At 44.8% G+C, this 26406-nt stretch overlaps 1 protein-coding gene across 4 annotated transcripts in view; it reads right to left on the bottom strand.

Moving 5' to 3' along the window:
- rxraa (retinoid X receptor, alpha a) overlaps positions 1-26406 on the bottom strand; it is a 102804-nt gene that overhangs the window by 39705 nt on the left and 36693 nt on the right. The window lies entirely within an intron of this gene.

The following is a 26406-nucleotide window of genomic DNA, read 5'->3' as shown; positions in this document are numbered from 1 at the left end:
AGCAAAAACCCTTGAGACAATTAAATCCGACGATGGCTCTTGTGAAAAAGAGCAAAACCTAAGGCCGACTACTACGTCGACACAGTACTTCTCCTGCACTCTCTTGCACTGCTTCTGCCCCTCAATGAGGAGTTTACCTCTTCACAAGTGCTCCCCTCAGGGATCTATAAGGACAGGATGTATATCTATAATGTATTTGGCTGATGAGTGGAGTACTGGGCCCAGGAGGATTGAATATACAACCTCGTACGAGAGCTGAGGGGAAATCCGCAGTCAGACTGAGGTCAGAGGGAGCGGTAAAGATAAGGTCATGTGTACAGTGCAAGAGCTCATATGCTCTGTCTGCCTCTAAGACTCGGCCCAGCTCTTCACCTTGGTTGAGCGTGCCATCTTCCCTTTAGCTGTCAACACAGAAGATATGGGACAGGCGGGAGCGCGAGCAGAGGCGGGGGGCTCTGTGGTATGTCACTGAGAATCTGGCGACAGGGTTGTATGTGCACTGATAAGCCCCTCCCGCCGGTCTCGTCTTTCACCTCCTCCTTTCACTGTCTCTGACTTTTTATTTATGATTATCTCTGTCTTTCCCTCTCTTCAGCTCCTTTTGCTGTCCCTCTGCTTCTTCTGTCTCATCTGCACACCATGGGAGATGGATCCCTCCTCTACTGCTTTTCTAATCCTGTTTTTCCTACTCGTGGAGGGTGTTAAAAGCGACGCAGGCTTCGGCCTACATGTATAAAAACGCTACTTGACTCTTGAACAATGCAAAGCTATTTTGCAATAAGTTATTTTTCAAGCAAAATGACAAACTTGATGGTTTTAGCGTCTCAGACATGGGAATTTGCTGCTTCCCCTTGTTTCACATTACAGCAAAATGAATATCTTTGGGTGTTAAGACTGTTGGTTGGACAAAAAAAAGACATGTGAAGACACCATTTTGGACTCGGAGATGAATCGATTAATCAAAAAAATGATCTGCAGAGTAATCAATAACTAATTGTCAGTTGCAGACATGTATATTCTTCCTGCTATATATACTCGTACAGTTGCTGTGGTACAACAATGTATGTAAATCTCCCACGTCTACAGCTGACATAAGACAGCTTAGGTTCACCTCTGAGTGCTTTGTCCCAACATACCCTCTCATACCCTGTCCTATTTTGACACCACAACTTTGCTCTCTCTGCAGCGGGGACACAGACTAGTTATGTAATAAGTGTGCTTGTCTGTCACACTCCCCTGTTTCATAAGGGACCAGGTTCCTCTGTTTCCGCGCAGTGGAATAAAACTGATGGACGGCTCAATTAGCTGACAGCTAAGAGTAACAAGTCCAGATCAGAGCAATTTTCCTGGAGTGCTTCATGTCTGTCCCAGATGACTTCACAGGGGTTTTACTTTTTGTGTGTGTGTGTGTGTGTGTGTGTGTGTGTGTTTGTGTTGTAAAATGCCTTGTGAACGCAGGAAAAAAAAAAGAGGGGGAATCTTTGCATCTCTGTCCCCTGCATCAGCAATCCTCATGACAGTGGCCAAGCTGGCAGCTCGGCCAAGCCAAACACTTCCTGCACATCCTGCCTGCCTCACGAGCACTTCCTGCGCACACACACATGCACGCACGCACACACACACACACACACACACACACACACACACACACACACACACACATCCTTTTGAAAACAAACACACATCCTTCTTAATAAAGGGCTAACAACAGCTCTACATCAAGCTGTATTAGTTCAGTGTTTAATCCTCCGACTGATACCCCTCGAGCCTCTATCCTTCTGATTACATTTTTTTTCCTCCCCTAAAAGGCGCCCACACATATAATTCCTGAAAAATAAAATAAATAAATAAAAAGCTCTCCCTGAGCCAACAATTCCCATAACCCTTCGCCAATTGGGTTTTAATTCAGGCAGATAAAGGGAGCTGTGGCATTAGGGTTGCCAGTCTGCCATTGTAGGACTCAGCAGGGGGGAGCTCAGCTGACAGAGTCCCAGCAAGGCCCCACCACAAGGGGGATGACAGAGATGGGCTGGGAGGTAGATCAGCCTGTTTATGTCTCTTTCTCTCCCATTCATTCCTAATGTCTCTCTCTCTTCCGCTTTTTTTTTTGGGGGGGGGGGGCATAAAAAGCAAATGCACTGAAAAATCTCCCAACATCTGGCATCATCAACAGCTCTGATACACATCTGATCATGTGGTCATTATATGTGAACATATAGATGCCTCACAGCAAAATGTGTGTGTGTGTTTGTGAGAGACTGTGTGTGTGTGTGTGTGTGTGTGTGTGTGTGTGTGTGTGTGTGTGTGTGTGTGTGTTTATGCATGTTGGAGTTGGGTTGCCAGTGTAGGATTACAGCAGGATGAAAAGGACTCTGTCCTAATCCTCCCCAGAGAGGAGAGGAGAGGAGGGGAGAGGAGACAAGGAGAGGTGTGGAGGAACCCAAAAGATGTATGAGGAGAGGAAACAGGGAGAGGAGAGGAAACAAGGAGAGGAGAGGAGACAAGGTAAAAAGAAAAGAGGAGACAAGGCAAGGAGAGGAGAGGGGACAAGGAGATGAGAGAAAAGGAGACAAGGGAAACAAGGAGAGAAGAGGAGACAAGGAGAGAACATAAGAAAGGAGAGAAGAGGAAACAAGGAGAGGAGAGAAAACAAACAAGAAAAAGACAGGGCTGGAAAGTCAAGTAATGGACAAGCTGGACAATATAAGAGAAAGATAATGTGTGTGTGTTTCGGGGGTTCAACAGTATAACTGTCACATTAACACTCCTGCCGTATTTCTTTATGCACCCTTTTCATGTCAACCTGTTGAACTGGAAAATAAAACATGTATTACCAGCAGTCTTGAGAAAACACAGCAATCTCTGGCGACCGTTTGCACTATCTGCAAAATGCATAAAATAAACACGCTCGCAAGATTACTGCAGATAAGAGCGAGCAAAGCACATCGGAAAGCGAGGGCAGGCCAGGGGACGAGAGGGGAATACAAATTACCGAAGCGCCCGAGAAATGAGCTGCAGCCGCCCAGGTTCCCTGCGTGCCGACGCACAAAAAGAGGGACTCGTGTTTGGATAGGGGTTGAAAAGCGCTTCTGAGCACTGTCGCACACGAAAGCACAGCTGACAGCGACAAATAAGCAAATTAGGGCCCATCTCACCAGCAGGCGCAGACAGAGTTCCCCACTTATCACTTCTGTACTCCATATAAGCATCTCCTATTTCTAAACAATGCTTCCCTCTCGCCTTCCTCCCTCTTTTGTGCTGCCGTTGGGTGTGATTACACAGAGGAAATTTTGCCAATTTGTGTTCTGGCTGTTGCCGCCTTGTGCGTTTAGAACATGATAAATGGACGATTGAGATGAGGACGGATGACGAGATGAAAAGCGAACATCCTCAACGAGCGACAACAGCGAGTGGCGATTCTTCAAACACCCGAAAGAACTCGTGCTTCCACTTTTCTGACAGGCGACCGGCTGCGGCCGTGATTAATGGCCATCCTTTCCGGTAAAAAGCTGTCACTTGTTCAGCGGCGAAGGTGGACACGCCATTAAGCTGCACAGGTTTGTTCAGAATGAAAGCGGAATGAATTTGTAGAGGTGCCATGATTGCCATGGAGAGATGGGTGTGGGTGCAGGCTCAGTCAGGCAGCGGCGTCTGCGATAAATGTTTTAATGAAGACAGAGAGGCTAAAATCCACCTCAAGCTTGGTTTAAATGTGCTTTTTTCGCCACTGCAAACAAAGCACGTGACCTATTATATTACCATTCTCCAACTTTAATCAAGAAGTTGTAGTTGCCAAAACTTGACCAGACATTAACTATCGAGGTGGCAGATCAGAAAACGTTCACATGAATATTTCACATAGGAGTCATCCTAAGAGGCGCGTTTCAGTGTAAGGTGTTGTTGAATGAAAAGCTAGTTCAGTAGAAGAGGAGGATGTTCTGTGGTCTCTATAGTTACACCAAGTCACCGACAGTGTTGTTGGTGGGGGGGCTGCTGTCACACACTTTCATTCTTTTTTCAACCGTCTTATGTATTTGTGCACATATGAGGCACAGAAGTCTAACTGTAAAACACTTGCATGAAAATTTGCTTTGTTTTTAACGTGCAACATCAGTGAACTTTTCCTTGCAATACACTGGGTCGATTGACCTGTTCAGGGCTGACATGAAACAATCTAGGAGGGAAAATCACTCTCTTGTTGTCAGCAGCACACATGTAAGCTGTGATGAGAGGTTCCAGCCCTGAAAGAAATTAGCAACCACTGCCTCCACACAGCTTTTACAACATAAAGACTACAAATGCCTGCCGGCAGAAGAGCCAGCACCATGGCAGCATTCTCTAACTAACCCATGAGCTAATGTTGCCTCTGCCACCAGCGAGGGATGATGCATTATAGATGTAAAGTACACCCCTATACCCCCCACAATAGTCTGAACCATCCTGAGAGCAGATTTTCTTTCTTTGCCCTGTTTCACTGCTGCAGCTTCATATGTTTTTCTCAGGCGATGTCTCCCTCACCTCACTTCTGGACACCAGTCGGATTTGCCGTCCCTTCTTGAACCACATTCACAGTCATGAGCACGTGCCTATGCGCAGGCAGACAGATGCTCATTTTTCACGCCGCAGCCAACTCTCCTCCTCTATTATTCATCTACTAGTGCCACAGAGGAGATTTAGTGGAACACGAGGGCGTGGGATGCAGCAAAAACATAAACGGGGAGCTCATAAATCTCAGTAAATCGCATACTTCATGTCCAGCTGCCGTTTTGCCTTTAAATGTCGTCACTCACAATCAGCGGGATTGACTGTCAATAGCCAAAAATCATAATGCTTTGTGTAGCCTGCACTCATGAGAGGACACATACAGCAGTGCCAGTCTTGGGTTAATACCCCTATAGTTTCTGTCCAATCCCACAAGCTCCTGAGACTTTCTTTAGAGCAAAAACGCACACAAATATACACAAGCAACAAAAAAAATATGCAGACTGGCTCCATGCAGATCCTCGCATGGACAATGGGTTTTCTATACCACCCTGCTGGCAGCGGGTCAGCCGAGGGATGATGCCATTGCTGAGACAGCAGCCAGGAAAAAAAACCCATCATTTCATGGATTGAGTTTGGCCTAAATGAGTCATGAGTCACTTGCACCTACACCGCAGTGCATTAGCAAACTGCGGTTCCTCAGACAGAGAGAGCTGGATGAAGTTGCGGCCTGTCAACAATAACGCAGTCCACTTTTTTTTTTTTTTCTTTTCCCCCAACTTCTGTTGATTTGAGGCGACAAGCAGATTTTTTTTATTATTCACAGGGACGTTTTAGGAGAGGCAGGTGAGTCAGTTTTTGAAGTGCACGGAGCGCCGGAGCACAGTCGGGATGAAACGCTCGTCATTAGCATTTCTCCGGATGTGTTCAGAGGAGGAAGAGAGAAGAGGGGGAAAAGATTCAACAAAAAAACCCCAAGAGATTCAGTCGGTTGCATAAAAAAACCCAGAGCCCAAAATAACACAGGAGTCGGTGTAACAGCTTCATTTTTACCGCTGATGACTATATCACCATGACGACAGCAGGTTGATATTTTCCTCAATCTTCCATGAGGCTGTGTGTCTGCTAGTTTCAACCATTAGAGCGTTATTCATCACCCTGGTGTTTGCAGCATCACACTTTCTATCTGGAACTAAAATGACATAGCAGAGTCAACACGTTTTGAGCGACGGATGTATGTGTGTGTGTGTGTGTGTGTGTGTGTGTATGCATGCATGCTCATTAATCAGGGAACGCCGGTCTACTGTTTTCCACTATATAAACAGACTAATCTGGCCCCTTCAGTTAAGGTCCAAAGAGTAAATATTCCAGTCTGATGTGTTTACTCTGTGGATTGGGGAGAGGGAGTGGGAGTGTGTGTGTGGGTGTGTGTGTGTGTGTGTGTGTTTAGGGTGGCAGGGAGTTGGTGTAGGGGGCAGGGCCATAAGTGACTCATGACTTGTTGAGCGCTGACTAAGGTTTCTTTTGCACAAAACTTTTTTGAAATATTTTGGTTATTTTTAATGGCTTGATTTGCCTGAAAACAAGTTGAAATACAAAGTGTTTCAGTTTGCATGAAATAAAACATGTTTTCAGAATTCGGTCGAGTCGGTTTCTATCGTCCTCAGAGGCAATCCACATCGCAAAGGTTTTCAGAGTTCTTCAGATGTTTGTCATTTATCCACCTCAAAACAAAGACCCTCAAGCTTTTCCTTCCGCATGCCTTGTTGCACATAATCCCTATAGCCATCCACACAAATCACACAGATGCATTACTTCCCTTAGTTGTGAACCACATGGACTACAGCCCCCCTCCAGGGTCACTCTGTGCTTTCCTGTTTCACTAAGGGCATATAGCTCTTCAGTGGGTCGGGATGATGCAATCTATGAATCAATAAAAAAGCAACACCTGCTCATGTGGGCTTCTCATGTAGCCTGCTTACTAGCTATTTTCGTCCACTGAACAGACGAGTAGTTTGGATGGTACCTTTGGTATCATGGCTGAAATACACAGGGCAAGGATGCAGGGCGGAGCAGGTTTTTTTTTTAACCTGCTGCACACACTCCATCTTTGTAGTGTGTGGTTGCCAGCTTCACTGTGTGCATGAGTTTTTGTGAAGGCTATATTAAATGGTACTGAATTAATTCAGCAGTTAATTGTAGGATCATAGATACACGCCGATTGATCTATTTTAATGTGAAATGTAAAAACACCCACAAGGTAGCTCGGTTGCATCACACTGCCTCTGGCAGAATGAGGGATTTATTTTTAGCCTTTTTACAAAGACTGTACTCATGTTTTACACACTTGGATGTACTTTTATGTGTCGGAGAGCCATGTAGCCCAAAAGAATCATAGAAAAAAATAAAATGCTAAAATAAAGATGAGCAGTGCAATGCTGCGTGGGGGCACGCAGCTTCCGTGGTCACTGTAGCAGCGTCGGTTAATTTAAATGGCCACACTCTGCTGATGGCGTGCTGCAGCAGATGTGTCGCGCTGCGTTTGTGCTCCATGTACTCGGGCAGTTTGTCAGCCTGGTCAGGACTGTCGGGCGGTGCTGAATGGAGGTCGGAGGAAAAGGACGTTTTTGAATTATGGTCAGCGGTGACTTGATGATGGTTCTTTCTTTCCATATCTTGCTTTGTCAGGATATCACAACATGACAGCGAGGTGGAAAGTGCACTTTTTTAAAATGATCATGCAAACCTGGGACTGATCAGAAGAGAAGAAAATGGTGCAAAACAATGCACAAAACATCCAATTAGATATGAATAGCTGCAGATAGCATTTGATCAGCACCTCTGAGACTCGGAACTAAGCAAAGGACATCACAGCCTTACTTAATGCACAAATGATGCTCAATGGAAACATGGTTTTATTCTTAGTCCTTTGTTGCCTGTGGCCTGTGTGTTTTTTATAATCCCGGCACAACTGACGATACACTACAGGATAAAAAAATTACTTTTAATCCCACATCCTCATTACGATAAATGAGGCCTGAAGAAGGTGCAAAAAGCCACGAGGTAATGAGGGCATTTGATTCAACAGCGACTTCAGTCAACATGAGATATGATCAGACAGGGCAGCTGCAACTCTAGCTGCACCTTTGTGACAGCTCAAATCAAGAGGATCTAAGCCCTTTTCTCACTGTCTGTTAGGGCCCCTATCTGCTGCCATCCACAAGCCAACTGAAAGAGAGAATGTATGAGTGAAAGGAAAAGGCATTAATGTGAGATAAGTGGCAGAAAAGACCCAAAACAGGCCACCCATAATTTCACAGTAGGTGGGCTGCTAATAACCATCATTTGATACAGTGTTGATATAACCCGATTCTTTTTGCCTGCTGAAACAACTGCCCTCATTAAAGGCTTAATTCCTTCCCTCCCACCTCCCTTTTACTCCTTTCTGTCTCTCGCAGGCTCCCTTTATTTTCCTCCCATTTCAATTCATTGCCCTGATATGTGGATGAAAGCGCCAGCTCCCGGGGCATGCCGGTGCCCTCGGTGACTCTTAAGTGTCTGAAGAGGCCATGGAGCCGCGGCTGGCTGTGGCTGGGTGCCAGCTCTGCCACAGATTACTGGTGCTAGTGCTAACTGTGCCCCGACTGCCAACGCTCTGATCTGCTGATATGGCCTAATTGTTCTCTTTAGCTCAGAGGTGATAAACCATCTCCCCCACGCCAGCCAGCTCGCGAGCAGAGCTGTGCAAGACGAGGCCGAGCAACGCAGCTGGAAATACTTCAGTGTGAAGTGTCTGACATAGTGCATGTCGTGTTCCAGCCTAGCCGATGAAGGCCAATCCACAGGACTGTGAAGAAAAGCCAATGGAAGTTTGGTTCAGCAACTGTAAATAAAATGAAATAAAATAATGCAAAAGATCAGTTTGAAGAGTTTCTCATCCATTTTCTGTAACATGATATCAATGATTTCTCCCTCTGCAAATGAGTAGTGTAAAGCAAGCATTTATGAAGGGAAGCTACCTTTTCTCAGTCTTGTTTCTATATAGTTGGAGGACATTTTACTGAGTTGCAACTCCCAGCGCCACCCCAATTTCCTTCCAAACCTCGTCCTTCTTGAGGATGTCCTCATAAAAAGGTTGCTGCGGATCATATAAGATTTGCTGCTTGTCAGCCTCACAAATAAGTCTTTTGTCGTCCATGTTGACTGCTGACTGGGGGGGACAAGGAGACGTCAAGGACGTCAGCATCGATTCTGACTCACTTTGGCTGCTTTTGAATGGGTTGAAGGTGGAGCAAGTGCACGAAATGTCGCAAAAACAGAACCAGGCCGAGCGATTTTTCAAACAAGCGACGCAATCCAACGAATCTTATGATGAAATACGAATTCATTTTTGATTTGTGTCAGTGGAGTTTTGGAGGTATTAGGTGCTTAATACCAAATTATTCACAATTTACCAAGGAAACAGATTGGATAAGTGGAGTAAAGCGGTGGATTCATATTTGACTATCAAACCCGCAACCCTACATGGCGTCAGAGTGGAGGTCTCCACTGAAAACACCATCTGGTCTGCTTTATTTGCAGTACAAATATGCACCTTTCCCTCAACACATGTATTACACAAACAGCTCAAAAAGACGACTGAGCAGGAGATGTAATATACAGATGAATGAAAGCCAACACGGTGAATGCATCACGCTGGCCGTCCTTTGGTCGGCAGCTTGTATCAGGAGCAGCAACTGACAATAGCATGTGATCAAAGATGTGGCATGGAGTGAGTAATTAAATATCACTGCAGCCTGTGGAGCTGCCTTTGGGAGAGGAAGATTACATTCGCAGCCGATGCTCTTCGGCTCTTTCTGAGGACTCGTAACTTTTCATCAACACGGCAGCTTAGCGAGGGAACACCAAGTTAATAAACTCATGTTAAAGAACAACATGCTTTTTGAATGACCTTAACCAGTCCCCACACTGACGATTACGTGAGAGCTTCAACTCTGCTCGTCCTCTTACCCTTGTGAAACCCCAGCCATTAACTAAATGGGTTGGCCTTTTCCTCGATAATACATCCTGCTAAAAAATCTGATATTTGTGCTGTCAAGGCCCTCTGAGCTGTCAGGCCTAAGACTGCTGTGTGAATCCAAGTGACAGGGGACATGCGAGGCAGCCAGGAACCCATGATTCATAGAGCTTCCTTTTTTTATTTTTTGCACCCAGAGATGAACAAAACAACACAGGCCCTTATCTTGCTCGCTCACTGCCAAAACACACTTGAAGGCACATGGGCAAGCATATACACATGCACCGAAACACAGATAGAGATAATAACCTGGCTGCAAAGCACACGGCTGAGTGGATTTTAGCAACAGCAGCCACGCGGAATCTGATAACTGCTTTTGATTATTTTCACATTTTTGTCAGGTATGTTATGACCGCAGCCAGGCACGATGATGCAAGCGTTTCTGCAACATTACCTTTCTCTACTGGAAGAAAAGGAAACAAACGCCTCTTCAAAAGGGAGGGAAAAACACATTCAAAACACTAGAGCATGTTTTGGAAAATGCAAAGTGGACATAAATGGCATAAGACACGACTTCTTTAGCAGATGTAAGCATAAAATGATCCACTGACAAAAATCTTGACACACCAAAGAAACACAAATAGGAAGTGATCGTGCACAGGTTAGATATTTCAGCCTCTTTACAGTGTCATAAACTGGGCGACAACTTCTCTTCAAAAATCTGAATGCGTAGAAAAATTAGAAAAAAAATGTAAATTTAATTTATAAATTAGGCTGACTGTATTGATTCTAAGTCCTACAAAGTTGAATGAATTTTTCACCTAGCACTCCTTTTCAGCCATCACCTAACCCAAATCCCTTTTTGGCCTATTATCTAAACCCCAACTCTAACCCCTAACCCTTGCACCATAAATACTTCACTGATGCATTGAAAAAGGTTATTACTGCATCTATCATGATCAAGGAAAATATGATCATTTATCATGTTGTGGCTTTTTGGTGATATTGTCCAGGCACTGGGTTGCAGCCTGGTTTCAGAGCATATCATATTTTTCCCTTTTTCAAAAAACAAAAAAACACAGAGAGTATGTTTTTGAAACCCGCAGTTGAGCCCAGCCTAACAAAATGAACCGATTACACTCACATGTAAATGAAGAAGCGGAAAAACACCCACTGATGTGGAGAGTGGAAGAGAAATTAATCTACAAGGTGCGTCCGCTTGCTTTTTAAGCGTCTTGTTATGACTCAGCAGCCATAAAGCCATCAGTCTGTGAAGAATAATTATGCCAGTTACTGAGGAGGAAAAACAAACTGTCCCTTCCCTCTGGTGACATCAGGATGAGGAATCTGCCACTTGATGACTTGTTCAGAGGCGGCAGGTGATGGATGATTTCCATTTGTATCGGGGAAGCAATGAAACACATCAAAAGTTGAACACTGCGTGCCCACTGCGTGCGCGTGTTTGATCCTGAGCAACACCTGGACGGGACCCAAGGCAGATGTTGGTGAACACGGCGGCCCGCGTCCAACCCGCCCCCACCCCCCACCCGGGTTTGGAGAGGCAGTATCACGGACCATAAAAATGGTTACTGTTCCCTTATACAAAGCTGGACATGTTTACATGTGATTTAGGATAACAGATCCATTTCAATTAGTGTCTGCCAGGACAAAAAAAAAGCTGGTTCGCATTTAGGTTTCGGGACACAGCAATAATATCAGAACTTTTTTTTAAGCAGAAAGCTTGAATTTATTGACTATATTACAAGCCTTTGAGCCCCCTTCTCTTTCTTTCTTTTTTTACCCTCTGATTATTATTCTTCTGTGACGTGCTGGCCTGTTTGTAATGAAATCCAAATGGAGAAGGTTCTGGCTCCTGGCCCTGAGCTAGAACTGCCCCACTCCTTCTATTCCTCCCTTGGGGAAACAAGCCTGAGATAAAGGGAAAGGGGAGGATGGGTAGAGATAGATTGATCAATAGATGGACACGTAGAAAGAGCGGTAGAGAGATTCATAGATAGATAAGAGAGATTCAAACGGGAAGCAAGAGGAAGAGAAAGTGCGAGAAAGTCTCAGAGAAAGCTGGAGACCCTGGGGGCCAGTCGGAGGGGATGAGATGAGGGGGGCGGCGATGGGAAACTATGTGTGTACGTGCTGCAGGAAGAGGCCTTGCAAGCCGGGGAGGGGGAACGCGCGCGCCTCGATGAGTGAGGGGGGGTTTGTATGTCCTGACGACTGTGTGCATGTGTGTGTTCTGTGTGTGATTGTCGCTGGAAGAGTGTACTTTGGATCGGTGCGTCGACTCACAGCAAACAAATAACACAAAATCCTGCGGGGTGGAGGAGGAGGAGGATCGGAGGGACGCAGCATCCAAGGTAAATAAACAAAAATCATGAAAATACAGTCGCATTGACTGATGAGGCCCGACCTTACCGCCCTCCCCGCAATCCGCCCTTTTTCTTGCTTGACTGCACACAGAGAGTCTGTCCAGTACACACAAAATCAATTCACTTTTTGGCCCATTATCAACAAAATAAGTCGCATGGACAACTCAAACAGCGTATGTCAACAGTGTAACCTTATTCCACTGAATGCTCTGTTTCAAATGCATATTTCATTCAGCTGGCAAGTTTCAAGCTCCTCACTAACACAGAGCAAACAAATCTTCGTCTCAACCAGGTTTTGGTCTGTTGTTGGGTCCTAAAAGCCCTGTTTTCTGAAAGGAGCAGTGTGTAGGATTTAGTAATCTAGCGGTGACGCTGCAGATTGCAGCTTTACAAAGTGTTCGGGAGTCCATGTAGTAACATCCTTTATACAATCAGGTGTTCACAAAGTGATGAACCTCGCTCCATCCTTGCTTGTGAACCACTGAGCCTTTCCAGGATGCTCCTTTCATACCCAATCACGATACTATCACCAGTAACCAATCAACCTGTTTACCTGTGGAATGTTCCCAACAGGTGTTTTTAGAGCGTTCCACAACTTTCCCAGTCTGTTGTTGCTCCTGTCCCAACTGGTTTGAAACGTGCTGTTGCTGTCGAATTCAGAATAAGCAGGTATTTACACAAATCAATTAAGCTGATGAAGCAAAACATCAAATATATTTTTGTAATACTGTTTGAGTTCAATTGAGTATATGTCAGAAAGAGTTAGCAAATTATCACATTCTGCTTTGCACACAGCAATTTTTTTTTGGAATCAGGGTTGTGTGCAGAATATTTGGCATTTTTTCTTGATAAATGTCTTGAATGATCCTACACTGAACGATTCATCATCTCCTTGTGTCTGCGCTGCCTCCATGACAGATCACCTACTTTCAAGAATTATCTAGAGGTGAGTGTCAGTATTTGAAACACGACAGAACGGGGCAGAAGGCAGCACCGGAATAAAGATGACGCTCGATTCCAGAAAACACATTGACTCGTACTTGGTAGGATGGAGATTTTTGCAGTGCAGATCTCTGTTACCTGCCGCTGCTGCGTGGGTCTTTTCTGTCAGAGAGGAATGATCACAACTGATTCAAACTGTCTGAGCCTGCACAGATGATTTTCAGGATGGAGTCAGATCAAACAAGGACATGGCTCTCTGGTGAATTACCAGCATGGGCCGTTCTTCTGGGGGTTCGAGGGAAAAGAGGAAAAACAGCACAAAGGTGGTCATCTGAAGCGTCGTGAGTATCAGCAGGCCCTTAAGTGGAGCTGGCATCCATGTGGATGAATCTCTCTTTATCTCTCCCCGGTGCCCGTGCTCTCACGTTTAATTTTCCTATCCTCCCCCTCCTCTGTCCCTGTTTCCTTGAATTTCTCTCCACATCTTTCCCTCTGCCTTCACTGCTCATCAGAGGGACTCCCCAGAGGTGGAGGATAATCCCAATTCGGAGCCGTGAGTCTTTCATGTCCTGGGAAGACACGCTGGCGAGAGCGCTGCTAGCTCCCTTTCCTCTCCACAGATACCTGCATCAGCTTCCCAGTCTTGCTCTCCCTCTCTTTCTCTTTTCAACCTCCCTCCCCTGACTTTTACTTTCTGCGCTTGTGTTTTCACCCATGTTTATGTTCTCCTTCATTATGGGGCCCATCGGTTCTGCCGTGGACGTGACTAACACTACGAGCGCGTGTTTAGACGGCACAAACACAACACAAACACCTGGGAGTGGATCCATCTCCAGGTGCTGGAGCTGAACAACAGCATGGACTGCTGCTCCGGTCTTTTGTGTGCTCTGGATGTTTCTTTAGAGCCCCGGGAGGAGGGCTGCTTCACAGGAGCGTGCTGCACATCCCCGAAACAAAATAGTTACACTGTGGTGGCAGAAACGTTTTGATGCAAGAGTTCTCATGAAGGACATTTTTATTTTTCAAAGGAAGTTCATGCAATGAACCATAGCAGCTTGGCCCTGTGCCCTGAAGAGCCAGCCTCTCACCTGCAATTATTTCTAAATCAATGGCGGATTTGACCTGACCCACAGGCCGACCTCTAGCCCTAATCAAATACTTAACATTCATACTTCCTGCATAATCTACTCACTTAAAAGAAGCCTTAACTAGACTAAGTAGGGGACCTTCGTCTCTCAGCAGAGCGCATAACAAAACACACCTAAAATCAACTGCTCCGCTTGCTTATATCATTGCTCACTCACACACATCTTCTCTCTGAGTTTATAATTATGTCGTCAATTCATAAATTATCTCCCAATAAACAAGAGGCTGAATCACATCAACAAACACACCATCAGAAGCGTATCTGAGAATTTCACGGGCTCCAGTGGTCTTATCTTCAGAGGAAAAGGCTAAATTATCATGTAAAGGCAGACACTGCATTAACTAGTGATTCACGATAAGCTGTGTGATCATTAGAGGAAAAGTCAAATCATTGCTTAAAATTCCATTCTAACAAGCTGTGTAGCCAAGTTCTGTATATTAATGTTTTTAATAAAATAATTTGTTAGCTTCCTGGTTTTGACAAGAAACCGTCAGTGTGACACCACCTTAGACACTGACGGCTGACAACTAGAAAAGAGTATTGACAAACTGCATCTCCTATTTGATATAAGGCAATGCAAACAGTATACATATATACGGTAGCATGAAGATTAATACAAGTAATCCTGTCCACAATTCAGATTTGCACAGACAAACACAAGTAAAGCTTTCACACTTTTAAAAGGCAACAAAGTGAGTCATTTTTCCAGAGGCTCACCACTGAACAATGATCCCTCAGTCCTATCAAAAGGTTGCTTTATTGCAAGATATTTTTTTCCAATGATGCAATGATGCAGTGCACATTTGCTGTGACATTTGTGCTGGGAAAGTCATTTTCTGGAAGGTCCCTTCCCCGGCGATATAATCCGTGCTTCTTTTTGCCTGAGCCTCTCACGGCCTGAACGCTGGTGAATTACGTGTTGGGATTGGCTACAGGACAGAGGCCAAATAAAGTGGGTGTTATGATTGGCATGGACAGCCATGCTTGAGAGAAACAGGTGTTGTTCATTGGCTCACACCGATGTGCCCATAGCCGCGGAGGCCTGCGATTGGTGGAGGGAAGACACCACCGCTCTGGGAGGAAGCTGCCGATGCCGGGCATGCTTGTGGGCACGGGATGGCCGAGGCGGAGGGTGGGGAGGGTGAAGGGGAGAGGGGGCGCCGCAGAGAGAACAGACCACCTGGATCACGGGCCTCAAAGGCTGGCCTGACAGAGTCAATCTGAACAACAGTGAACAGAAGACAGCCAGTCTGCTGACTTCCCCTCTCTTGCATTTTCACTGGCAGCTTTCCAACAAACACACGCCGTCCAGCAAGGCTTTCAAAAGGAGCTTCAGCTCGGGTTTTTCCACCAAGTTAAGAGGGATTTTTTTTTCTAACTCTGCCCAGTGAAAAAAGAAAGTAGATCAAAAGGCTCAAAAACACCAAGACTAGTCAAGAATCATGATTAAGTCTAAAAGGATAATGGTCATTAAGTATTAGGAGGAAGTCAAAAAACAAACATTGCTCTTGAACAGCGCTGCTATCTTCTAATATATACATGCACAAGTGTTCATGTGCAGAGGCTGGAGCAATCAAGGTATGATAAAAAGCCATTAGTAGGTACGTGGTACGTTATTTCTGAAACCATTTGGGTTGTGGCCTTTGTAGGACTTCATTAGTGCTCAAAGCAGGAGAAAATACACAAGTCTGACCTTGTTATACATTCTTAAATCGAGGTTGTCTCTTGACTGGATAATGGACAACAGGTGGATGGCGATGAGCGTCACACAAAAAGACTTTCAAAAGAAGCTTCAGTTCGGGTTATAGAACCAAATTAAAGAGCATGTTTTTGCTTTGCCCATTGTAAAGAGAGAGTACATTAAAAGGCTCAAAACACAAAGAGTGGAAACGTTTTGGGTCTATTTTAATGTACTAAATTATTATCAGAGCAACTGAGGTTACAAGCCTAAGTAATGGGAAAAAAACATCCTTCAAAACATCTTACTGAGTAATTTCTGTTTGTGATTGAGTCCTTAAAATCAAGTGGGAAAACCCTGTTTCCAAAAGAAGTCAAGTTCATTCAAGGATTTTCTACTTTAGATTTTCTGTATCTTGGAAAAAAAAAAAAAAAAAAGCACAAGGCAGTTTGCTCCACCACAAACAAGAAAAATGAAACCTGATTTGAACACTTGAATTGGAAACAGGTTGAATTTCTTCTTACGGCTCAGAGAACAACACTTTAAGGACTCATTTGCATATCAAAATGACTCGGTAAGGAGCTTTTTGCAGTGTAGACAAACAACAAAAAAAAACACTTCATGGGACAATGCAGAGTTTTTGTTTGTAAATGCACATAAAGAAGTGTGGCAGAGTGAAAGAGTTCACAATGTATCCATGCCGTTAATTGTCCACGTGGGCTGTCACACATTAATCAGCCCCTAGCGTCTGTCGTCACCCAGCCTGCCGACCGAGCCTTTTACATTACGGAGCGAGGCTGACCTGAGCTGACCCAGACACTTGGCTTCAGTCAAGTCTAGGCAAGGGCTTCAAATGTGGTGCAACAGGAGTTACTTGTTCACATTTTCCTCCTCTCTCCTCTCCTCTTCACCTTCTTTTTCTTGACATTTCTTGTCTTTCTGGTGTTTTGACATAACTTATTTTTCCTGCCCCCGTGACCCCGCGTCCTCCTCTGTGAGGTCATTCTACCATGACTAACAGGGGTCCTCAGGGTAAAGAGGGTGTGGGATTCCTCTTTTTTTTTTCCGCATTGCCTTCAAGGATACAGCGTGGGGGGGATAGGAAGAAGAGAAAACATCCAAACATCAACAGAGGGGAAAGGCTCAGCCAAGTCAGCAAACTAGTGGGAGGAGGCCACTGACAGATAGCTCGCACACAAAAACACAGGTCCTCATTACCACACACATGCTGAAGTGTTTTATTTGGACTCGGCCCCATGTGATAGTTCTGAGGCTGAGATTCCTGGCAGCTTATCTCTCTCGAGCCGGGAGAAACTCCGTCCTCTCGCCGTGGGAGTGTCGGTGAGGACGGTGAGGAGGACGGGACACCCGCGGTCACACATCGCCTCTGGAGATAAGTCACGAATCTCTCACAAACACGCACACGCCAATACACACATACGCCGATATCCAACCCACAGAGACATGATTAACATGCCAATTAGACCAGGAAGCAGCAGGCCTCAAGGCCTTCCTCTTTTTTTATAGCCGTAAATAGAATTCAAACACACATGCAAATACCCCATACAAATACAACGCCAAGCATGAAAGCACATTGCACACAGGCATGAATGCATAAATACAGACATACATACAGATACCATGAAATGATGAGCGGAGCCTTCATTCCATTACCCATTTCCATCCACCCACACACAATATACATATTTAGACTCAAATAATAAACATGATTCGCCTCTCATTTGCTTCCTATAACCAAGTATCTGGAACAAAATGCCATGGAGCACACCACGGAATAGCGCTGAAACAATTTGCCAATCTGCAAATACGCAAACAATTACAATTCCAATAATCAAATTACTGTCTAATTAATTGTTATTTTAGCATGATAATGTTGGAAAATAGTAAAAAGAAAACATTTCCAGCTCCCACAGCCCAAGGTGACGTCTTCAAACTGCTCCGCTTGTCTGAGAGAAAGCATTAAACCCAAATATAGAGAAAACAACAAATTCTCAAGAACTGATCAGTCAACTATTCCAACAGTTTTATAACTGATTCTTTTGGGTTTTTAAACAACAGTTCAGATGACACCTTGAGTCCTGGGCATTTGCGATGGGCATTTGCTCTCATAATATAAAAATACTGAGTAGGCTCACTGACTGTGAATACGGTACAGAGCGATGCACAGCAGCATCATGTGAGGGACAGACGCTTGGATGAACCAATCTGAGCTCTGGAAGCAGTGCTGTGCAGCCCGGGCTGACGCTGACTGATAGCTGGCTGTGGATCCTGAGGGGCATCGGGAGTTTAATCACCCATAACCGCAATTACAGACGTACACGTCAGACTCATAAAGCACTGAAACAAGATGAGCGCCTCCCTCCTCTCCTCCCCTTGGCGCACATCAGCCAAATTCCACTAAAGCTCAAGGAGGAGCGAGGGAGCTGAAGGCATAAGCTCAGCGAGAGAGAGAGAGATATCCTTACCTAGAGCACTGAATTAGAGGGAGAATTGTGGCGCATTAATTAGTGCTTTTAATGCACTTATGAGCCATAAAACAAGTCGTTATGCGCTCGCTGTGTAGTCGTGTTGCCTTGTTGTCAAAGTGAGGAGGTGTGTTGTGTTTCTACTGACGATATTTGAAGATCTCCAAGAGCCTTGAAACGCAAGATTCAAAGGACTGAGCTACTGCACCAGTGTTTGCACAAAAAGAAAACATTAACATATCAAATACGCAAACCCACATACACACACTCATACCTCAAGCGTGCATGTGGACGTGCATGCGAGCACACACTCTTAATGATCACATAAAAGCTCATAGTACACTGTAAGACAGGCCTTAGGATGGATTAAGATGCAAGCCTTTATCAGTGGGTTCCCACAATCCCCTGTAGAATATATCAGCTCTCTCTCTTCCTCCACTCCCTCTTTTCATTTCCCCAATACCTCAGGGATGGTACTGGGAGCAAAAAAAAAAAAAAGAGAGGAGAGGAAGAGAGTGATGGAGGATGGCAGAAAAGTAGGAAAACATACTCGAACAAGAATGCTAATGGACAGGCCACGGGTGGGAGGTCAACTCTTTCACAACTCTGCTTGATCGCGAAGCAGCAAACAAGATCCAAAGTCATCCTTGTGGTCACAATGTGTCAGGCATAACAGCCCATTATGGAGGGTAAGATTAGCGCTAGCAGGTAAACGGGACAGGCTGCCAGGGGTCACAGGTCAAACGGCTGTCACCCGCAGAGGGCGGGCAAAACAGTGAAGGAGGTGTCACATGATAAAAGAGATTAACTCTTTTTCTGCATGGGTTGTGCAGTGAAAGCAGCATAATAGCAGCAGCTGCAGTGATCTGTCAGTTAATACACTGGATCTCTTCTGACAGGTTATGTGCTTAAGTGGGGAACAAAAAGACTTGGAGGGAAAAGACAACTCGGCTTGTATTTACAGCTTGCAACTGCAACTAATAATTATTTTCACTGATTACTTGTTTCAACTATAAAACAGTGTAAAATGCCTGTTACAAATTTCCAGAGCCCAACAGGATAAAAGTGAATGGTTAAAAAAAAAAAAAGCCAGCAAATTCTCACATTTGGGAGGCTGGAACCAGAAAAAGTCAAGTTGTTTCAGCATCGAACACCAGTAGATTAAGCGAGGAGACATGCTTTTCACATCCGAAGTAACAAACAAAGCACAACAGAGCCGAAAACCTGATCTCAGACGTGCATGCACCGCCAGTCTGGGCCAATTTACACCTTTTTTCTGTGAGGTTTAAGAACAGATTAGGGACAAGCTTCAGAGACAACCTTTGAACTCCGGAGTCAACCGGGGGGAGCAGCGGGTCACAGGATCACCAGCGCAGTTGATTCATGAGACGGTGGCTGCACAACGCCGCCTCTGTCTCCCACACACGGCTCCTTCAATAAATAAGGCCTCCGCCAGGGGCGATGAAACTATATGGTCGTGAACATCAGAGGAAAACATCTCTTTTTCCCTCATCAACCGCGCTCACACAGACACGAGTGTTTTTCCGCGCTGTCCTCGGCGAAGCCTTCCCACGTGATGGGCCCTGATTGACTCTTCAGCTGCACAATGGTGCGAGATAAAGAGGGTGGGCTGGCCCGCGAGTGAAAGGTCAACGTCTCCTTTGGGCGCAGGCGAGCGCACGCTGTGTAAACAAGACAGGCAGACGGATCAATCATGTGGACCAAATTTATTGGCTTAGTTGGCCGAGAAGTACATCCACTGGAAAACATGATTCAGGACTAATCGCGTGGAGTGAAGGAGGAAGAGAGGCACAGGGGGGAAGAACAGGAAGACAGGGAGAAAGAGTGAGAGCGATGGGGAAGGGGAAGGGGAAGGGGAAGGGGAAGCAAAGTATAGTTTCTACCCACCTCTTTTTAAGCGCAATTTCAACTTGAATCCCTGAGTGGAATTGCCAGAAATTTGATAAAAAGCTACAAAACTGAAAGCCATTTTAGAAGAAGATTCTTGGTGTCACATACAAACTTGACTAAGATACATAATTTGATGGGAAACCGAAGTCCCCAAAGGAAACCCACACAAACACAGAGAGAGAAATTAATGACTCGCTAACACCAATTCATTTAATTGCTAGAATAACTCGTGTTCGATTAAAAATAATCTCATTACGTCCTCTTGGATATATTCACATAAAAGGCAGTTGATGGAAACGTACTAATTCATATTTTATTTTGTCAGGAAAATTCAGAATTCGAATGGAACTTGGGCAGCATGTTCCTGAAGAGACAGAGAGAGAGGAGAGCCAAGCGTCCTGATTGATGCATCGTTAGCGGCTCCCCGGCCTCTTAGTTTAACTGAGAAATTGCTCGGCAATTCACAGTGTAATGAGGGAAAACCAGGGAGGAATATCAAACACTCCAGACTTCAGAGAAGTGACATTCGGAGACGTGAAAACATAATGTTTTCTCCATTGAGGATGTGAAAGAAGATAAATATGATTTGTCTTTGAGCATTTTGTGCATCTTGGGACGACTTGGTTGGCCAGTGAGCCTGAGTTTTGTGTTTAGATATGTTCCAGTTTTTGCATTGTGAGGTTGTTTTGTCTAGTCAACTTCTTGGACTTCATGCTGAGCTTCGGCACTCATTCTGAGATGAGGATTTGGGTTGGTCAGGGGTTTGAACCTTCTGACCCTACTCCTCACTGGTCTACGTTCTTCAGTTCTCCGTATGAGACCTGCCTTTTGAGGTAGGTATTGTTTTACATTGTGTCCTGGATACACTAGTTTTGCCATGGCTTGATTACTTATTCACAGGCTTCTCCTGCTGGCAGTTTTCTAACCCTTAAATTGCTGCTCAGGATCCAAAGTTGCTTGGTGGGGAAACAAAGCTGGTAAACGGAGGCTGTGGTCAGGGATGTATGCCGTTTGTGTCAGGATATGCACAATATCTCTGATTTCTATACTGCCTCACTGCATTGACTGATTTAGTTTTGGTATATCAACTTTGAATTGATTCATATAGCAAGGTGGAACCTTAAGAGGGGGTGTGACGACCCTCTGAGCAGGCCTCTCCCTCCTGGGGCCTGGTGGGCGGAGTAGATCAGGCTCACCTGGTCTGGCAACAAGACATATAAGCTGGTAGGAGTCATCCTGTTGCTCTCTCTCCTGGCTTCCACCCAGTTTGGTTTTGCTGTACTTTGGTTGTCATGATCTTAATTTCCTTCTAGTTGTGTGAAAAATCAGTCTCCATGTTCTCCCCTTCTTTGTCCAGCCTTGAGCCGGGCTGTGGCTGTAAATACGCGCCTTTACAAGCGTGACTGGAGGTTTGCATGTTCACGACGACCTAGTGTGCTTCTAATTTGCACTCATTTCTTAGGCATGCCTTCCCCTCCACATCCCGGCAGCACACAAACAGGAAGGCAGGGCCCTTTGTCTTCCTGGTTTGTCGCGCTGAGGGACTTGTAATATAGAACATGGAAGTAAACACGCAGAGGAACCATGAACTTGCACCGTCTTATCCTGTACGCAGGTCCACTACCTGTGATCCTCGATTACTTAGTGTACCACGCATTAAGTCTAATGATGGAAGGGGGAGCAAATGTTAAAGTGCATCTGAATGACTAAATTAGATAAATACTGTGCTTATCTTCTGCAGAACAAATTCAGAATCAGCAGGAAACTCGTTTAGACCCGACTAAATAAAAGAAGAGAGTCAAGTACAGAATATAGATCATGTTAGTGAATGCAAATCATGAACACTTGTAACGCACGCACTTCCTTGGATAACTAACTGGAATCCGCATCAATTAATGAGAGTAGACAGAAGTCACCCACACGTTCCTCCTCCTCTGACATAGTCTGAGTGATGCAAGCAGCTTCCTCCCTTTCAACTCTAAGTGCGGTCTGATGTACAGTATGAAGCGGCGGGTGAAACCTCTTGAAGGATTTATTAGTGTCAGCGTACGCCTCTGGTGAAGAGAAAACATGAGAGATGTTGTTTACACTCACTTTCATGTAGACCTTCTCCTCCTGAAGCCACTGCTACACATTTCTTGCATCTTTGAAGAATATCTCAACCAGGAACCGAACAGCCCAGACGACTGATTGTCTCGCGTTGCGCTGACACGGTTTCTCTTGTCCATGCTAGGACTCAGATGTTGCTCTGCATGTTCTTGTATGTGAATTTTCTTTCCTGGAATCTTTCAATATTTTATATGGCAGAGTCGGTGGAAACTCGCCCGCTGTTGTTAATGTCATCCAGACCTGAACTCCACTGGACATTCTCTATATTTCTTGGTGTGCTGAGATGTTTCAGACCCTGCTTTCATGTCGCTCACTTCATTGACAGTTCATTGCAAAAGAACTTCGAGGACAGACAGCCATGTAGACATTATGTTCTCCTGCTTGCCCTGATTTGTAGCTAACGCTGTGTCTGTCCTGACATCTGTCAAATTCTGTTTTGGGATGTTTGATGCCAATGGGAGCATGTTTCAGATTTGACAGCCATGTGATTGTTCTGAGCTTTCTTGCGGGGATGAGGTGACCTAAGCCGAGCAGATAGAGAGCACAAATCTAGACAGCCATCATGGGAGGCTGTATCGGGAGACAATGCTTTTTGCTTCAACAGGATGTCACAGGAATGAAATGGAAGGGATCAAAGCAGCAGCATCCAGCCCATCATCCTTCACAAGTTGTTATATGTTTTAATGTCCAAAAAGTGCCTTTAGAAGTAGCAGCTTTACACTAATACAAGTCTTTGAGACTACAAACTACTCCAATCATATAAATGTGAATTCAAGCCACTACAAGACGAAGGGGCAAGCAGTGAGGGTGATCACATTACTCCTGTACAGACAGGACAGAGCTAGACGCACCCCCCACCCCACTGACCACTCAATTTGATCCGCACAGTGCCAATCAATCAATGGAAATGGAATGGAAATGAACGATGTTGCAGCCAATCCAAAAAAAATTTCACAAAGGAAATGTTAAGACGCAACTTTGGAAACTGAGGTAAAAAATGGGATGTTTTCAAAATCTTTTTCTTTTCTAGACATAAAATTCTGTTGACTTGTTGCCCTCATTAAAGACGCTATTGCATTGTGGGAATTGTAGGATCCAGTGTTTCAGAGTTTGAGCATTACTAAAGACTAAATGTCAGGATATTGTCACATCTGCTTGCTTGATTTTTAAAAAAAAATCTGTCTCATGTGGGTGCAGAGGAAATGTAAGCACTGCTTAGATCTGCAGACCTCTGTGAACCTCCAGAGTTGTGTCGTGTTTCATAGCATTTTCTTTTCGATAAATCTAACAAGGATAATTATGCATTTTATATGTAAATCTCAGAAAACACAAAGATGAGGCTCAGTCTGTCTTGTTGTTGAAAACTACTATGCAATGTTGAAATTTGCATTTACAGAGATGTAACAGATATAAGATATCTGGTTTTGAACACAAACATTAAAAAAGGAGTGCATGTGCACAGGTTGTGTAAGGTTTTATGAAAATCTAGATCTCTGTTCTGAATTCTGCTGACATACAAACAGCGCTTGCTGACGTCGTGGTTAGACATTAGGAAACACTCTGAGAGATAACACGTCAGATGCTTTCTCAGCCATTAACGCAGGCCAAAGTCAGCTTCTCGTCTCTCTTCTTCAGATATTATCAACATCTTCAGAGATAACTCATGCAGTCAGATAACAAAGAGCTGTAAAGCTGCGTTATAAATGCAGTTTTTAGCACAGTGCTCAGAGAAAAGGGCACTTTTCAGGTTCCAATCATTATGTAACCTCCAGCGCTGCTGTGCTCGGGCATTAATTTTTTCACTCCTACATACTAAATGTGTCGGGTTCACAAAAAATGACTGCAGGTAGAGCGAGAGGCAAAAATCAACAAATGCTTAATTATCACATAACGCCAAGGTAAATCAGTGATAATAGACTTGTTTGTTTTTCCATAAGCAATTCTCAGTTCTCTTTTAACCCCTGTGACCTTTGGCAGGCAGATGGGGGACAAACAAACACAGCAATCTCTTGTTGTATTAAGCCTAATGATGCCAGCAGACACTGTCCTCTGCATATGCTTCATTTTGCATGTTAATCACGTCTGTCTAAGTGCTGTGTGTGCACCTGTACGCACATCAATATGACTGTGTGTGTGGAGCATTTCTGCACCTTCCTCTGTTTACACATGTGCATTTGGCACTTGATACTGTCTGTCTGCCACAAAGTCTGAATAATGGAACTGGCAGCACGTTGGTGTCGGGTGAGACGCTGCCACCACAAAACTAGCCCGACTGTTGTGTAATCATCAGCCTCATACACACGTGCCTCGCCTGTGTATCACAATACATGGAGCAGATGGCAGGGAGGGTGTTAAATAAACACAAATACACGCTCATAATCAGCTTGGGTTACAGGCAGCTGCTTCTGCTCGCTTTGCCTTTGACATAGATGTTCTATAAAATCACACCCTGACGAAGTCTTTACGTAGGAGGGTGGAAAGTAAATCAGGGCGCAGAAGCCATGCACAAGTCATTTCTTTTGTGGGAGGGGGTTTACAAAGCAGTGTCTCAGCTCACATCACTCACCTGGGTGGTGCACGCTAATCTCAAATGCTATCAAGCACAGCTGGCAGGACAGACGTGAGGAGCACACAGCCTTTTAAATACAGTATACATACGTAGAAAGATGCATGCATATATGTACTTTTGAGCACAAAGACACAACCACACACGTGCCACACACACATACAAACATGAGCATACACAGACTGCTCCTGCAAAAAGCAACCGCAAAGGCATTAGGCCCGTGGCGGCTTTTCTTTCCGCCATTAAGCGCTTGTCCTGATGTCGTTGTCTCCGCGGGGGAGATCTTTGCCTGACGAGCATTAACAGCGAGGGACTAAATGTTCCAGGGCCTCTGGACGGTTTCATCATATTTAGTGCAAAACTGTCACGTAAATGATTAACTCCTTCCCGGGCGAGCCTCCTGCCGCAAGACGCATCCATATAATGTCAGAAAGGAGTGAAAAATATCTCGAGCCTGAGCCAAAGGTGATGTCTTCAAATGACGCGCTTTGTCTTGTTGTGACCGTCAGCACAAACTCATGTAAGAAGCAAATATTTGGCTTTTTTTTGCTGAATAAATTACTTTAACAACTTATCAATGATGGAAATCAGTGATTTTTCTGTTCCCCAACTAGTTGATTGAGAGTGTTGCTGAAATGATCAATGTATTGACACATGTCAGCACATGCTTTTTGGCCTTCTGCATTTAAACTACTTGTTTTTCTCTTTTTATTTCACGTCACGCTGCCTCTCTAGTCACCTCAAAGGTTTGTGAACCAGGAAATCTTATCAGCATGATTCATAAAGGTCTGGCTAACTGAACCACACAGCCCAAACTGACTGATAAATAACAACCAGAGATATGTCAATGCTGAGCCATGGGGTTTCGGCTCTGACCCCTCATCCCCATCCCCCCTCCACACACACACAGACAGACACACACAGACACTCAATCTTGTACTGCCTCCACTGCCCTCTCTGGATATTACTATCTCTTTCCCATCCTCATTTCAAAGTCACAGCACCACAGCTGCACAACAATGTTAGTCAATTAGCTCAATGTCAGCGACTGTAATGGACTTGTGGACATGATGCCCCTGTGGCGTTTGGAGCGCTCTTTCACACAGGCTCCACTCTATCACACAGCCCCATTGGCTGATCCGCCTGCATGGGCAGACACTAAAGGTCAACTTTCTGCAACAGTTCCCCCCGCCAATACGCCCCAGGTCTCCCTGCGCCCGGGGCCCATGGAGGGTGGGCAAGACTATGGCTGGTTAAAGGGTGGCCCCAGTTTTTTTTTTCTTGCAACCGCTGTCTTATCCTTTAATCGACTTAGTCATAACATTGTGCTCACCAAGACACTTGTTGAGCCGTCAGAAGATGGGGCTTTTGGCAATATTCAGGAGAGTAAATGAAGGTGAGTGCTAAGATTATGAACATCAGTTAGAGTTTACAAGTCACAGTACTGGCCATAGGTGTGTGTGCACACAGTTTTCTTGTGCAAAAAGAGATTATCACTGACATTTTAGGTATCCTCACATTCAATTTTACTTCCAAACAAAGTGGCTTGCATAATCCGGATAAACTGCTGCCTTATTTACAATCTGTATGATTGTCTTTTTTGCTTTTTGTTCTAGCGATGTTACTGTTTGATCTCAGCCATTACTACTTTGAGGCTTCCAGCATCTCGATTGTTGTCCTGTTT

The sequence above is a fragment of the Chelmon rostratus genome, chromosome 19 (assembly GCF_017976325.1).
Source record: "Chelmon rostratus isolate fCheRos1 chromosome 19, fCheRos1.pri, whole genome shotgun sequence".
Classification (NCBI taxonomy): domain Eukaryota; kingdom Metazoa; phylum Chordata; class Actinopteri; order Chaetodontiformes; family Chaetodontidae; genus Chelmon; species Chelmon rostratus.
The sequence above is the reverse complement of the archived record's forward strand: the minus strand, read 5'-3'. Positions and strand labels throughout refer to the sequence as shown.